This window comes from Zingiber officinale, chromosome 3A (genome assembly GCF_018446385.1).
Source record: "Zingiber officinale cultivar Zhangliang chromosome 3A, Zo_v1.1, whole genome shotgun sequence".
NCBI classification, from domain to species: Eukaryota; Viridiplantae; Streptophyta; class Magnoliopsida; order Zingiberales; family Zingiberaceae; genus Zingiber; species Zingiber officinale.
The window spans coordinates 49,069,882-49,087,922 of NC_055990.1; positions in this window are offsets into that span (position 1 = coordinate 49,069,882).

Consider the following 18,041-nt stretch of genomic DNA (forward strand, 5'->3'; position numbering starts at 1 on the left):
AGGCACGAAACAAAGGTCAAATCGACATTTGGCACGAACAAGAATCGAATCGATCACTGATCGATTCGAGGGTTTCAATCGATCGGTGATCGATTGGGCACCGCCAAGGGAGGCTTTGGATCGATCGGCCGATCGATCCATTCGATCGCGAACAGAGCCCCAGGATCGATCATCTGGATCGATTGATCAACTGGATCGATCGACCGATCGATCCAAATTATCGCCCGGTCACGGTAGCAGCTTTGGATCGATCATTGGATCGATCAACTTATGTCCCGTGACATTGGCGGATCGATCCTTTGGATCGATCCGACTATTCAATCGATCCGTGGATCGATTGGGAGGTCCGATAACAGCTGGAAGTTCAGTTCCTTGGCCATGGGGAAGGTAAGACATGTTATGAGTAGTTAGTTACCTTCCTTAGCATGTATAGAACCAAGAAATGTCAGTGTTTTAGTAAAATTTTAATTAGTACAGCTTCCGCATCTAGACTTACTAAATGGTCAGGGAATAGTTTAGCACAGCATAATGTGACGATCAGCCTTACAGCCTAGTGGTAGAAGGCGGGTCGTTACAGAGTGGTATCAGAGCGGTGTTCCATACTTCCTACACACACATCAGCATTGTACCTGCAGCTTCCAAGTAAGAACACCTCTACTTTATTTATGCTTCTTGTTTATTATTACAGCTCATGTTTATATACCTACTGCTTGTTAGCATGTGATAGTGTTAGTTATACCTATGTTCTCTATGTCTTTAGAAATGGCACGAGGACGCCCAGCTAGAAGGGCACTAGCTACTGAGCCCCAGCAAGAGGCAGGCAGTTCAGTGCCTCCTCCAGACCTTACAGCACTGGTGGCTCAGTTACAGCAGCAGCAGAGTACCCCCACAGTCACCCCGGAACCGAACCTGACGACTCCAGAAGTCTTAGAGGTTCCACCAGCTCAGCCTACAGCGCCAACACCAGCACCAGCACCAGCACCAGTAGCCCCAGCAGCTGAGCCAAGAAAGGAAGCCTATCTGATCCAGTGGCAGCGAGTCAAGCCAGAGAACTTCTCAGGCGCTAGTGAACCATGGGATGCACAAGCCTGGTTCAAAACACTGGAGAGCACGATGGAGCTTCTGGACTGGCCAGAACACGAGAAGGTGAAGTGTGCCTCCTTCTGCCTGACAGGAGACGCACGCATGTGGTGGGAAAGAATCAGAACGAAGCGCCCAGTGAACCAGATGACATGGGCTGACTTCGAGAAGGAGTTCTTCGAGGAATTCTTTCATATGCGGGTTACAAACCGCCACTATGACGAGTTCACTGAGTTTCGTCAGGGCAACCTATCAGTTGAGGAAGCCGTGAAGAAATTCAACAGGTTGGCTCGTCTGTGCCCAGAGCTAGTCAGCACAGAAAAGGAACGGATCAGGTTGATGCTCAAGATGCTGAGGCCAGAAAGCGTGGTGGCATACATAGGCCACAAACCACAGAGGAGTTAGTGAGCAGTGCCTTGACCACAGAGCATTACCAGAACAGCATGAAGCAGCAGAAGCAAGCCTCCTCAGAGTCCAAGGGCCAAGGAAACTCTCACACTCAAAAACAGCAAGGCCACAGCTCTAACTGGAAAGGGAACTCCAACAGCAAGCGCAAATCAGGGAGTGACTCAAAAGGAGGACCATCTAGCAAGCGACCCAGTTATCCAAAGTGTGCCACTTGTGGGAAATTCCACCCCGGGGTTTGTCGCAAGGGCACACGAGGATGCTTTGAATGTGGACAAGCAGGGCACATGGCCAAGCGGTGCCCGAACAAGATCGGTCTTCCTCGGCCACAGCAGATCCAGTATGCAGGCCAGTCGGCTCGTTACATCAGATGCAGCGGTGGAAGGTCCACTTATCGGCCGGGCGATTAGAAGCCCCTCGGCTATGGCGAGCGAGGATCTACTCACTCACCGAGAGGACGTAGCAAATGCCTCGGCAGTGTCACAGTCGATTAGCATTTTTCAAAGATAGTGCTACTGTTTACTTTGATCTGGGCAACCCATTCATATATAGCCGGTGTTCTTCGAGAAATTAGAAATACCCCCGGAGGTACTCGTGGTCGGTTTCTGATGGCACTACCTTCAGGAGAGGTCATGGCATCCACACACTGGCTCAGAGCATTATAGCAGACGGGGAACTCTTTCGTGATCTGATCCTGCTGAAATGATCGACTACGACGTCATCCTGGGATGGACTTTTCGATCAAATACGGTGCTTCCATAGAGTGCCGTAAACAGAAAGTCGTATTCCAACAAGCACGGTTCGAGTACATCGGAGAACCAAAGAGAAAAGCCAGAAAATTTCTCTCAGCTATGAAGGCACAGAGGTTGATGGATTCGGGATGTGCGGGGTACCTAGCACATGTAGTCAATACCAGCCATGACGAGGACCAACAGCTAGCAGAGGTCCGAGTTGTATGTGACTACCCAGCAGTCTTCCCTGAAGAGTTACCAGGCCTAGCACCAGTCAGGGAGATTGAATTTGAGATAGAGCTCTTTTCCGGCACCAATCCTATATCCAAAGCGCCCTACCGCATGGCTCCAGCAGAACTTCATGAGCAGCTACAGGAGCTACTTGACAAGGGCTTCATACGCCCTAGTCACTCACCATGGGGAGCGCCTGTGCTATTCGTGAAGAAGAAGGATGGAAGCATGCGACTATGTATAGACTACAGAGCACTGAATCAGGTCACGATCAAGAACAGGTATCCCCTTCCCAGAATAGATGACCTGTTCGACCAATTAAAGGGAGCAACAGTGTTCTCAAAAATTGACCTCAGATCAGGATACCACCAAGTCAGAGTCAAGGAGGGTGATATATCGAAGACAGCATTCAGGACCAGATACGGACATTACGAGTTCGTAGTCATGCCTTTTGGCGTGACAAATGCTCCAGCCACATTCATGGATCTCATGAACAGGGTATTCAGGGAGTATTTAGATAAGTTTGTTATTGTGTTTATTGATGACATTCTTATCTACTCAGGAACTCAGGAAGAACACTCAGAGCACCTGAAACTAGTATTGCAGACCCTTCAGCAGAACCAGCTATACGCCAAGTTCACGAAATGTGAGTTTTGGCTAAATCAGGTGTCCTTCTTGGGTCACGTAATCTCAAAGGATGGTATTATGGTAGATCCCAGCAAGATAGAAGCAGTAAGTAACTGGAGGAGACCTAGGAACGCCAGCGAGATCAGGAGCTTTCTGGGATTAGCAGGATATTGAGGACTTCTCCGGGATAGCCTCCCCACTGACAGCTCTCACCGGGAAGAACAAGAAGTTTCGGTGGACGGAGGACTGCGAGAATAGCTTCAGTGAACTCAAGAGGAGATTGACTAGTGCACCTATTCTGACACTGCCAGAAAATACAGACAGCTTTGATATATATAGTGGCTCTAAATTGGGATTAGGAGCGGTCTGATGCAAGATGGCAAGGTAATCGCCTATGCCTCCAGACAACTCAAGGATTATGAGAAGAACTACCCTACTCATGATCTTGAGCTTGCAGCAGTGTTCACTCTCAAAATTTGGAGACATTATTTGTATGGAGCTCGGTGCAGTGTACAGATCATCGAGTCTCAAGTACTTCTTCACTCGAAGGATCTGAATATGCGACACAGCAGCTAGAGCTAGTCAAAGATTATGACATAGACATCCTCTACCACACAGGGAAAGCCAATAGGGTAGCAGATGCACTTAGCAGAAAATCCAGCGCTACCTTATTATCTCTAGCAGCCATGTCACCACCCCTACAGAAGGAGGTCGCGGATTTTGGTCTCGAACTCATCGTCGGACAGCTCTCTACTATGACCTCAGAGTCTACCTTGCTTGGTGATATTCAGTCAGCTCAGGATCAGGACCCTGAAATTCAGAAAATCAAGCAAGGGCTAGCAGAATCAGAAAGTAGAGAATTCAGAGTGTCCGATAGCGGGGTGTTGTATTTTGGTGATAGACTCTGTGTTCCAGATCAGGAGGAGCTACGGAGACAGATTTTAGATGAGGCTCACAGGACTCCCTATGCGATGCATCCAGGCTCCACCAAAATGTATCAAGACCTGAAGAAACATTTTTGGTGGCCCGGGATGAAGCGAGACATCGCCAGATATGTTAGCATCTGCCTCACCTGTCAGAGGGTCAAGGCAGAACATCAGCGACCAGGAGGAGTTCTGCAGCCTATACAGATTCCAGAATGGAAGTGGGAGGATATCTCGATGGACTTCATAGTGGGGCTACCCAGAACCACAAATGGTTTTGATGCCATCTGGGTAATAATCGACAGGTTGACTAAATCAGCCCACTTTTTAGCTATCAAGATATCCTACTCCATGGAGAAGCTAGCTCAGTTGTATCTTCAGGAGATCGTCAGACTACATGGAGTCCCACGAACCATCATTTCAGACAGAGACAGCAGATTCACATCACACTTCTGGACAGTCGACATTGGGCACCAAATTGAAATTCAACACAGCCTTCCATCCCAGATGGTCAGACGGGGCGAGTAAATCGGTACTCGAAGATATGCTCGGCGTGTGCCCTAGACTTCAAGGAAGTTGGTGCAAATATCTGAACTTTTGCATACAACAACAGTTATCGAGCCACTATCGGCATGACACCTTATGAGACACTCTATGGGCGGAGGTGCGGATCACCAACTGTTGGTATGAGTGGTGAGCAGAAGGAGCTAGAGCTTGAGACGGATCTAGTGGCGAGATACCACGGTAGCCAGATTCGGCCAGAGGATAGAGACGACAGAGCAGCCGAAAAGCTATGCCTTGATACACGACGCACCCCTAGAGTTTTCGATTGGGGATACAGTTTTCCTCGAGTAGCTCCCATGAAAGGAGTCATGCGTTTTGGGAAGAAGGGCAAGCTAGCTCCCAGATATGTGGGACCATACCCTATCACGAAGAGAGTGGGCAAGGTAGCATATGAGCTAGAGCTACCTCAGGAGATGTCAGCCGTCCACAACGTATTTCATGTCTCCATGCTGAAGAAGCATATCCCAGACGCCACCCAGGTGATTGAGCGCCAGTTGGTACAGGTCCGTGATGATCTCAGCTATGATAGTCGGCCTATTCAGATAATAGACCGAGCAGTAAAGAAATTACGGAACAAAGAAGTACCATTAGTCAAAGTCAGCTGGCAAAATCACACAGCAGCAGAGGCGACTTGGGAGACAGAGGCCAGCATGAGACAGAAGTACCCAGAATTGTTTTAAGTTCGGGGACGAACTTTTAATAAGGTATGAGGGATTGTAAAGCCCAAAAATTCTCAAAACTGTTTTAGAAATATAGTATGATTTTTATGGAATTTTTAGATATTTTTCCGGAATTTTCCGAGTAGCGGAAGTAACAAAAATAATTAGAACCGCAAAATAGCTTAGGCGGGAATCGAACCCGAGACCTATGGTTTCGGGATAATGTCAGTAACCGGTTGAACCCAGCAGGGCCGTGCTGAAAGGAAAGGGAATCAGGTACATTTATAGTTGGGTTGGCCGAATTAATCACTTGATTTAAATAGGAAGATTAATAGGGTGAAGAGTTATTTGGTTTTATTTTCACCGTGACCTATTCCTCTTCCAAAACTTCACCGCCGCCCACACCTTCCCTTCCTCCTCTCACGGCGCCCAAGCCCAAGGACCATCGGGTCATCTTCCGGCGACGACTCCAACACGAAAGAGGTTCTTCTCCGCGAGAGGAACGCGAAGACGTGATCGGATCGTCGAGGAGGTCATCTCCACCGGAATTCTAGCGAAAGGAATTGTAAGAAAATTAGCGTACGAGGTAAGAAACCCCTCACCTGCAGTATAATAGCTCCGGTTGGTTTCCTATGCATTAGTTTTAGCTATATGCAGGTTTTTCCGGCACATAGGGTATGTTAAACCCTCCTCGAGGATTTAGGGATCTAGTTGAACACCTCTGGACGGGCCGGACACGTTGTTCTCCTTTAGTTGGAGATTCTAGACGTTGTCGGGTGCCTAGAGGTGATCTCCCTATTAGAGGAGAGAGTTGAAGCACACCAAGTGTTCGGTAAAATGTTAGTGTAGCTAAATACCACCTCAGTTATGTTTAATAGCTCAATTAAATGCATTAGAGGCATTTAAACCAGCACATTAGTTTAGTTCAGTTTTATGGGACTACGGTCCAATGGGTGGGCTCCCACAGTCGCCTCTAGGTTCAGATAACCTAGCTCTAGGTTCAGATAACCTAGAAACAGCATGTTATATCAGTTAGCTATGGATATCAGTATTTTATTTTCAGTGGCACTGTACTGGATTAGATATCCATTGGGTTGGACTCCCATAGTCGTCCCTAGGTTCAGATAGCCTAGACAACCCTGCTAAGTTCAGATAGCACAGTAAGTACAGTTGCCGGGCCCAACAGCATGTTTAGTATTTTCACTTATTACGTATTAAATTTCAAAACTCAAAATCAGTTATGCTAGTTGAGTTTGTTTCCAGTTACAGATTCAGTTTCAGTCAGTTTAGCCTATATTCAGTTCAGTGTTCTTTTGGTTGCTTTGCCATGATTCAGTGCTTATGCCATGCTTATATGTTATGCCTTATGATTTCAGTATACCATGTCTTAGTAAGTTCAGTGCATATTTTCAAATAGCATGATTTAAAAGCATACTGCATCGAATGCATGATTTTGTGAGGTAGATGGTTTCTTACTAAGCTTTAAGCTTACAGATTCTATTTTTCCTTATACTGCAGATAAAGGTAAAGGAAAGATGGACTAGCGGAGGCTGGAGGTCAATGCATTGATAAGGATGTGTGTGGATGGAACCTGGAAGAAGATCTTAGGGAACCTTAGCAAGCTTTATTTCAAACATTAGAACTTTTCAGTGTTTCTTTTTATCATCTTGCACTTTAGTATGTTATTCATTACGAATTAGTTAACCATGCACTTTATTATGCTTAGAACACCTCTTTTATGTTGTTAGAATGTTAGTTGTTGTCATTAGAGTGTTTCTTAGTCATTTTAGTACTTGTAATGTGGTTGAGGCACAAAACAGTGCTGAAATCAGACATTTGGCACGAAATCAGTAACTCGAATCGATCAGCTGATCGATTCGAGGGTTTCCAATCGATCAGCTGATCGATTGGGCAATCTGCTCCGTGAACAGTAGGCCTTTGGATCGATCAGCCGATCGATCCAGCCATTTCAGTCGCGAACAGAGAGCCCTGGGATCGATCACTGGATCGATTGATCAACCTGGATCGATCAGCCGATCGATCCAAATTATCGTCCCGGCCAGATCGATCATCGGATCGATCCAACTTATGTCCGGCACAGTAGCATGCTGGATCGATCACTGGATCGATCCGACTATTCCAATCGATCCGTGGATCGATTGGGAGGTCTGGTATCAGCATGGAAGTGTCTAAGTCCAGTTCCTTGGCCATGGGGAAGGTAAGACATGTTATGAGTAGTTAGTTACCTTCCTTAGCATGTATAGAACCAAGAAATGTCAGTGTTTTAGTAAAATTTTAATTAGTACAGCTTCCGCATCTAGACTTACTAAATGGTCAGGGAATAGTTTAGCACAGCATAATGTGACGATCAGCCTTACAGCCTAGTGGTAGAAGGCGGGTCGTTACACTCCCGACCGGCCGACCGATGAACATCCGATAGTAAAAGGCGCCCTGACAGGGATCGGGGTTCCGGCGCTCGATTGAACAGTAACGAAGGTTCGGGCCGAGCAGACGTCATGATCATCCGAAGACATAATGTAACACACTGCTAGTAGTCCCTACATAACATCTTACCGAAGATCTCCCCAGCATGCCAATGGAGAGAGAAGGCCGGACGTGATGTAAGTGCCGTCCGGCCAGGCGTAAGAAGAATGCCGGCCCGACGAACGCCCCGTCCCACCGGCCGGCCGGACGCCCCGTCCCACCGGTCGGACGGACGCCCCGTCCCGCCGGCCGAACGGATGCCCCGGCCTGTGGTCGGTAGAGGAGGACAAGAACATCTTATGACAGCTGTCAAGTCCTATGGCTAGGCCATACTCCAAGTCTGACAACGAGGTGTTCTGTTGTCCCATCGAAGACGTGCTTGGACTGTAGCAGTATGACGTCAGGTAAGCTCTCTGACAGACACATACCGAGGTATGGGCTGCGGACACGTATGCGCCTCGGTGGACGTGCAGGAGCTCTTTCACCGCTCTATATAAAGAGCCTTACACTTCGCCGGAGGTACGCGTAGGAGACCTTTGGAGCCACTTTTTTCACTACTAGCTTGCCTGACTTGAGCGTCGGAGGGTCGCCGCCGGGAACCCCTTCCTGGCCCGACTTCTGTGCAGGTTCGCCGAAGGTTCGTGCAACCAGTCGAAGATCCACGTCAGCAGCCGGGGAGCGCCACGTGCCCAGCGTCCGTTGATTCAGCATTCGGACAGGATCAGTATCCTTGAGAGGCGTGGTGCTATTGGAGGACCAGAGGCGCAGTGGAAAAGGAAGCTCGATGGACCCGACAGCATGATCCCTAGGGATGACAGCACGCGAAGGACAGTGATGGAAGAAGCCATAATAGTTGGAAAATTAATTTCCATATTTATTATTTTTATTTACTGTGATGTGTGTTTGCATGTCATGTATGCTAGCATAGGTTAAAATTCCTCACTTTAAATAACTAAGTGGGAGAGGGATTTTTAAATAAATTCCACGGTCTCCATTACTGGTTTGTAAGTAATGCAACAAGCTTGCGTGTTGGCTCTGAGCGCCTCCCTCCACAACGGATGAGTTTGTTGCGGATCACTAGATCAAACTTCCTTTATGGATGGTTATAAGAAATTATTTAGGAGTGTGTGATCTTCTCCAACTGAAGAGGCACAATCTTATTTAATGGACTAAGTATCAAGTAATGGTATACACTTAGACGCATTCAATAGTATCCTCCCCAACGGAGTCACTGCTATTGTTTTGCGTGACCAAAGTAAAACCAACTATTAATTTTATTTGTCATAAAGTTAGGATGATAAGATAATAAAATTAATGGGTAAGACCCTCCTCTTACAAAAGTTGAATTTGTATACATCCACACTAACGTGGCATGCAATATTCATAGTGTTTTGAGGTGTTGGTAAATTTAAATAGTATTGTTTGAGGAATCAATATTATTCTAAATTTAGAGACTTGACCAAAGTTATTTTTGTGATTCTTAGGATGACTTTCAATCCACTGGCCATCATACTGAAAGAGAACAAACTTACTGGTCCCAATTATATAAACTGGAAAAGAAACCTGGACATTGTCCTAACTGATGAGGGCTATAAGTTTGTATTGTCAGAGGAGTGCCCTAATGCGCCTAATGGTGAGTCCACCCAAGAAGAGATTGAGAATCATAGGAAATGGGTAAAAGCAGATGAGATGGCGCGGTGTTACATTCTGGTTTCAATATCAAATGTGTTGTAACATCAACATCAGGATTTACCAGTAGCTTATGATATATTGAACAATCTCAAGAATCTCTTTGGTCACCAGGATCAGGCCGCTAGGTAAGAAGCTATGAGAAAGTTAATGACAGCCACAATGATAGAGGGGACTCCCGTAAGGGATCATATCCTAAAGATGATGGCTTATTTGAAGGAAATACAAATCCTTGGAGGAGAAATCGATGAGGAAACCTAGATCGATATCATTCTCCAAACGCTACCCAAAAGTTTTGAGCATTACCGCCTGAACTATAATATGAATAAAAGGATGTATTCATTGGCGGAACTGCTGACAGAACATCAGACAGCAGAAGGGTTATTTCGTCACAATTCTCAGATTCACTATGGTGAAAATGGTTCTACTTCTAAGTCGAAAGGCAAGAAGAAGAAGAAACAAGCTGTTTCAGCAAAGAAGGTGAATAAACCTCAAGGTACAGGACCAAGAGTAGGAATGAAGAAGCCGAAGGGCAAGTGCTTCATCTGTAAGCAGTTAGGACATTGGAAGGCGGACTGCCCTCATAGGAAAGAGAACAATAAAGGTATATCTCATACTCTAGTAGTTGAAACATGTTTAGTGATGTTATCTACCAACACCTGGTGTATAGATATGGGAGCCACTGATCATGTCTGTAATTCTTTGCAGGGGTCCAGGAATCCCGACGACTATTTGAAGGAGAGATAACCATCTACATGGGCAATGCTACTTGAAGGAAGTCTACTTGATTAACCCAAAGCTAAGTTTGAATCTAACATGGATTTAATAATCTTTTTCAAATTTAACTAAAAACTTAATTAAAATATTTTTTTTAAAAAACTTTAATTCAAATATTAAACCTAATTATGAAAACCCAATTTAATTTAAATGAAAAAACATAACTTAAAATCTAAAATTAATTACAACTTTAAATTAATCAAAATTTAATTCAAACTTCAAATTAATAAAACTAAAACTAAATTAAAATAAACTTAATTCAAACTAAACTTAAACTTAAATTAACTCAAGTGTACTTTAAAAAGTAAACTAAAACAATTTTAAAATAAAACTAAATTAATTAACCCTAATCAATAACTAATTTACCTTAATAGACATAATTAATCTTTAATGACTATAACCAATAAATAAATTAATTTAACTTTAACAATATTAAATCAATAATTAATAACTTTAACTTAATTAAATTAATCATTAACTTTACCTTTAACTTAATACACTTAATTAATTCTTAATTAATTTCAACTTGAAATCTTAACTTTAATCATCAAATAAAGTACTTTAACCTTAAATAAAATTAATTAAAACTAATTCTAAAATTTTACCTAATTAATTCCTAAGAAACTAATTAAATTAATAATAATTCATAATCAATTAACCCATAACTATTAATTATGAAACTTATAATCAACATTAATTGAAATAAGCAATAATTAATCTAACAATTATAAATCAAATTTTTAATCCTTAATTAATAATCATACTAAATTAAACTCAATTGAAACTAACTTTGAATTATTCCAAATTAAGTTTAACTGGATCATTAATCTAAAAATTCAACCTATAATCATAATAATTACAATTAATTATTAATCTAATTAATAATCATTAAAGTATAAATCAACTTAATTGACCCTAACTTAAATCTTTTATTAATTAGCTAATTATCTATAACAAATAACTTTACAATTTCTAAACTAAAATTAATTTATAAATTCAATTAATTCACATAATAAAAATAAATGTTATCATTTTAACCCAAAATTAATTTAACATAATTGAAGTTCAACTAAAACTTAATTTTAACATAATTATAATGAAATTCACAATCAATAAAGTCATCTCACACAATTATAGGATTACCATACTTGAAAATTTAGAATGAGTGTGATGCTAAGAAAATTAAAATTTATAATATATTTTTTAAATGTTTTGAAAACTTATAAATCTATTTTCTTAAGAAATATTTTTCAAATTTTGGTTGATGATTGATTAGGTGTATTATATAAGTTATTCACCATCTAAGTCTTTAGATCTTTAACTCAACCATGACCCTTAGACACATCTAGGAATATCTTCCTTGTGGGTAATAAGGATATCTAACAAGAGTGTCTAGTTAAGGGGAAGAGACTTTACTGAAGGACATATTTTTTTTGAAATATTTTTCAAGAATTTTTTATATATATTATTATTCAAAATCTTGCTTTTGAAAACATATTTTGAAAAATATTTCAAAACACTCTTTGAAAAATGCTTGATAAAACTTCTTTATAAATCTTTTTGAAAATTATCTTTAAAATCTCTTAATCAAATATTTTTTGAAAATTACTTTTACAAAATTATTTAAAGAATCTTGGTTTTGAAATTAACTTGAAAATATTTTTAAAAATTGCTTTCAAGAGTAACTTTTACAAAATTTATGTTTCATACTTTGAAAAACTCTTTGCAAATCTTTTTGAAAATTATTTTTATGTAACTCTTATTCCTTAACAAATATTTTTAAAATTAGCCTTGAAATATTTTATCTTTATTTTGAAAATGATTTTGAAAACTTCTTCAAAAGAATTTTTGACACTAAGAATCAATATTTTTCAAAATATTATTGATGCATGTTCAATTTGAAAACCCAATTACATATTATTATTATCTTTCAAAAGAGTGAGGGAATACCTTAGGAATATCTTGAGAATGTTTCAGGTTTTACATCATTGTTGATGCAAAACTTAGGGATACCTTAGAAATCAATTTATGAAAGATTCTTTTTGATGAATGAAAAAAGGGGGAGAAGAAGCTTTTAAGTTAGAAATCTAAATCTTATGAATAGACCTAACTTAAACATATTTGTCAAATATAAAAAAGGGAGAGATTGTTGGTGCAATCGACCTCCAAGGTTTTAATGTCCGACAAATATATTTAAGTATGAAGCTTGATCTAGGGAAGTCCTAGTTGTAGGCTAGGCAAGGGAAGTCCTAGTTGGAGGCTAGGCTAGAGAAATCTCGGTAGATCGTGGAAGCCAGGTGGATAGGTCTGGAGGACATGATCCCTGGGTAGGCGAATATTGAGGCAAGGGAAATCTCGGTATATCGTGGAAGCCAGGTGGATAGGTTTGGAAGACCTGATCCCTGGGTAGCCAAATACTGAGGCAAGGGAAATCTCGGTATGTCGTGGAAGCCAGGTGGATAGGTCTGGAGGACCTGATTCTTGGGTAGCCGAACACTGATTCTTAGTGAGTGAAGCCAAGTGGTGAAAAACCTAGGGGGAGATAACCTTAGGTAACGAGAAGTCTTGGAGGAGTGAACTCCAAGCAAGGTTGATCGGATGGTTTCCGGTTGACCGTGCACGGTCAACTGGACCACCGGATCTCGGTAAATCTAGGTTTAAGTTTACCATTATATTCTACATTATTATTGTTGTTGGCCAATATAGTATTGCAGGAAAGGTCTTAGTGGATCAGGCGATCAGACACTGAGCAGGCAAAGTCCAAACATGTCTGGAGGACCATGTTTGGCAGGTAAGTTGAGGTAAACAACTGGAGGAGCGACAGTGAGGTTGGGTTCCTGAAGGGAACAACCTAAGGTCGCTGATCCAACTGAAGAAACTGGGAAGGTTTCCAAATTGAGATCAAGACAGTTCTACTGTCTAATATTACTCATGCATTATATATTACTATGCTAACCTTTGTGTTGCAGGGATACTTTGTTTAACTCTGTGTTGCAGGTTCAGCCGGATCGGTCAACCGAATGCAGGGATCAGTTAACCGAATGCAGGGATCGGTTGACCGAATGCAGGGATCGGTCAACCGAACCATGATGACTTAGCACATGCTAGTTCATCGGCATCGATCAAAAGAAAAAGGAAAAAAAATTGATCGGTCGACCGAACCCTTAGATCAGTCGATCTAATGATCAACATTAAATGCACAATAAATGCGAATCTAGGCAAATCTCGACGAACAGGGAAGGAGCCTGTTTGGTCGACCGAACAAAGGGATCGGTCGATCGAACCCTTAATGATTAATTAATGCCAAAGATCGAATCAGCATCGGATCTCAGCCATGAAGGAAGGAAGCTGGTTCGGTCGACCAAACCCAGGGATCAGTCGACTAAACATCGACGATCTTATAAAAAGAAGCTCGAGGTCTGAGGTTGTATAATAATTTTCTGATCATCTTAAAGCTCTTCTTTGCAAGAGGACCATGCTACAAGTTCTCTACGACTCTTCAAGCTACTCCGTCTGGAAGTACCGACCAAGCTTCAACCTTCACTTACTATTGTCGGTATACTTTATTTATATTGCACTTAAATTCATATAAGATAGTATGATTGTTACTATCTTATATCATTGCATACTGTACGCATTACTTCTTTCCGAGGTTTTTGGGAAGAAGAATCTTAGTGGATTGCCCATCGGTGCGGTCAAGGATCGCAGGCCTTGGAGTAGGAGTTGACCTAGGCTCTGAACCAAGTAACCGAACGAGTTTCTTTTACTTTCCGCTGCACGACTCTGTTTTCTAAAGTAAAAGAAAAGTTTTAAAAGCGCGATATTCACCCCCCTCTATCACACTCATCCGATCCAAGAACAAGCTTAGCATTGTCTTGTAGTAGCAACAACTGCTGGCAAAGTGATGAAGAAAGATTGTTCGGTAGTCTATGAAACAACAGATGGATTCGGTAGGCAAGGTAGTGAGGAACATTTAGCACTTGACTTTGTCTGTATACTAGTGGAGTATGGCTATATTCTCAAACTTGAGTAAGTGGTCCTGGGGATCAGTTGCTCCTCTTTATTCCCCGATCAACAGGTTCGGAAATGAGCAGGCAGCTGGTCATCAAGGATTTCTTGGAAAATGACATGTTTACCTGTTTAGGAGAATAATTGACCCTTGGTGCTTTGCCTTTACGAATGCCCTAGGTGAGCACATTTTCTAAAGACGATCCCTACGTCCTCTTCGCTCGGTCCATGTCCTCAAGGGGTGCTCGGAATAGTGCCATGTGACACACAATTGGTGAATGTGGAACCAGTGGTAGGCTGATCGACAGAATGGGTGTTGGAGATCGTAGCTCAGCTAGAAGGGGGTTGAATAGTCATTTACCCTAAATCGTTATCTTCCTACAAGGTTAGTTACGTAGTGGAAATACAAACAATATAAAGGAAGTTAATCTAAAGACTATAAAGACAATAAATCAAACTATACCACATGTTCGTTTATGTGATTCGGAGATAAACCTCCTACTCGACGACATATCCTTAAGGTGGACGATTCCTATTCGTCGATGGATGATTCCCTGACAAACTCCAGCCAAAGCTTATTCCTTCTCGATAGAGTAGAACCTCTCACAAGGCTCTCTTTTCCTCTTTACAAGATGGAGACTTAGGTTTAGGATGAAGAGAATAAGCTTGGAAGTTTGAGGGCAAACACTTAGGAGTATTCAATAAGAATCAGTAATATTTTTCATGCCCCAAACTTCCTTTAAATATTACTATCATTGATCTAACCATTTATAGAAAATAAATTTGGTAATTCTGAATAACTCATCATAGATCTAATCATTTCCATAAGAGTCCTATTCCTTCATTCTGCCACACCATTCTGTTGGGGTGTACCAGGTGCAGACAGTTGGGATTGAATCCCGACCTCTGATAAGTAACTCCTAAACTCTCCTAAGAGGTACTTTCCACCACGATCAGACCATAGTGTCTTGATACTTTTACCATGACGTTTCTCCACATCAGCCTTGTACTCTTTGAACTTATCAAAGCACTCAGACTTGCAGTGCATCAAGTAAATGTACCCGTATCTCGAATAGTCGTCTATAAAAGAGACGAAATATTTGAAACCACCTCTTGCCTAGATTGTTATAGGTCCACACAAATCAGAATGAACCAATTCCAACACATCTTTGCTTCTATACCCCTTAGCCTTAAAAGGTCTCTTGGTCATTTTTCCTTCCAAGCAAGACTCGTAGGTTGGAAAGTTTTCGACCACCAATGAACCCAAAAGTCCATCGGCTATTAACCTTTGAATCCTACTCAAGTTAATATGACCTAGCCTTAGATGCTAAAGATATGTTTGGTTCATTTCCGAAGGTTGCTTTCTTTTATTTGAATTAGAAGATGTGTTATTAATTTCCATTTGTTGCATCGTGGGAGTTATTGGATTTAGAGTATACAAATTACCAACTAATGTACCAGAACATATAACCACTCTATTTTCTTGACAACCACTTTGTCATCAAAAGAAATAGAATATCCATCCTCAAATAGTTTAGAAATTGAAATCAAATTCTTTCTAAAACTTGGTACATAAAGGTAATTTCTCAAAATGAATGTTTATTCTTATCAAAGGCTAAATAAACATCTCCCACTGCAACAACCGCCACTTTCGTAGCATTGCCCATGTAAACGGTGATTTCTCCTTCATGTAGTCGTCGGGTTTCCTGGAATCCCTGTAATGAATTATAGACATGATCAGTAACTATCATATCTACATATCAGGTACTGGTAGATAACACCACTAAACATGTTTCAACAACTAATGAATAAGATACACCTTTATTGTGCTTAATTTTGTGAGGATAGTCTACTTTTTATTTCCAATCAATATAATTGGGACTTGTAAGTGTATAATAGATAGGGGATTGAAAGCCATTTGAAATCCTAAGAATCACAAAATATTTGGTCAAGACCTTAAAATGATATTGATTCCTCAATATCATTTAAATTTACCAACACCTCAAAACACCGTGAATTTTGTATACCACGTTAGTGTGGATGTATACAAATTTAAACATTTGTAAGAGGAGGTTTTAATTTTATTATCTTGTCAACCTATCTTTATGACAAATAAAATTAATAGTTGGTCTGTTTTCGATCAAATATTTGGTCAAAACTTTAGAATTTAAAATAATATTGATTCCTCAAACAATATTATTTAAATTCACCAACACCTCAAACACCGTGAATTTTGTATGCCATGATAGTGTGGACGTATACAAATTCAAACATTTGTAAGAGGAGGGTTTTACCCATTAATTATCTTGTTAACCTAACTTTATGACAAATAAAATTACCTCAAACACCGTGAATTTTGTATGTCATGATAGTGTGGACGTATACAAATTCAATCATTTGTAAGAGGAGGTTTTACCCATTAATTTTATTTTGTCAACCTAACTTTATGACAAATAAAATTACCTCAAACACAATGAATTTTGTATGCCACGATAGTGTGAATGTATACAAATTCAATCATTTGTAAGAGGGGGGTTTACCTAGCTTTATGACAAATTAATAGTTGGTTTTTCTTTGGTCACACAAATAATAGCAGTGACTCCGATGGGGAGGATACTATTACTTGATACTAAGTCCACTAAATAGGATTGTGTCCCTTCAGATTACGAAGATCACACCCATCCTAAATAATTTCCTATAATCAAACATTAAGGAAGTTTGATTTAGTGATCCCTAAACAAACTCATCCGATGTGGAGGAAGACACTCAGAGCCAACGCGCAAGTTTGAATGCATCACTTACAAACCAGTAATGGAGACCGTGAAATTTAATTAAATTCCTCTCCCACTTAGTTATTTATAACGAGGAATTTTAACATGCACACAAGCACACAAAACACAAGCACACACAGCATAAAAGGCAATAAATAAGAAAATAATTTTCCAACTATTATGACCCCATCCAATGTTGTCCTCCGTATGCCACCAACCCTAGCCGCCGCCAAAGGATTTACGTCGTCGCGTCCATCATACTTCCTTTTCCGCTGCGCCTCCAGTGCTCAATCAATACCATGCCTCGCAAGGATATAATCCGCGATAAAAATAAAATTTTATATTTATTGATCCTATATTCCACGAAGGAATGTACATGTAATCTAGATTAAACAGAATGTAAAATCCTAATAACTACTGCAGCTCCTACTGTATTTAATAATTACAATCACACACACATATAAAATGACCTTGACATGTGCGAGGGTCTAATCACACACAATCATAATAGGCCATAATAGTTGGAGCATGCAACCACAGAGTTAATTTATTTGCACATCCTACTATTATCCTACCTAAACTTATGTATGAAAAGTGCATAATTAACTGAAAACCAAACATACAGAGGCAAAAACCTAGCTCTGATACCAATTGTTGGTTGCTACACCTGGATACCATTCTGTTTCCCCTGTACACAAATTTGTAAAAGCATAGAACTTAACTTAGCTACCCATGTGCTCTACTGAAGTTAGACTTGGATTACAAACGATGTTTAACATTATTAATCCAAGTTGCCCTTCAGAAGTTAAACTTGGATTGGAAACGATACTTAACATTTTTACTCCAAGTTTAACCGATGTGATCTTCCTAAGTTAAATCATATTACTGTTGGAATGTATACTAAAAGCTTAGCTTTTTGTATAAACATTTATTTAGAAATAAGAATCACATTGGTCAAATGTCTACATTTATGCTAAGTGTAGTTGCCCGTTTAATTTATATTGTAGATGACATGGTGTGAGGAGACCCACAGAAGTTCATGTTATCAGTTCCTTATAAATTATAAATAGTTGCTCACGACGAAGATGGAAT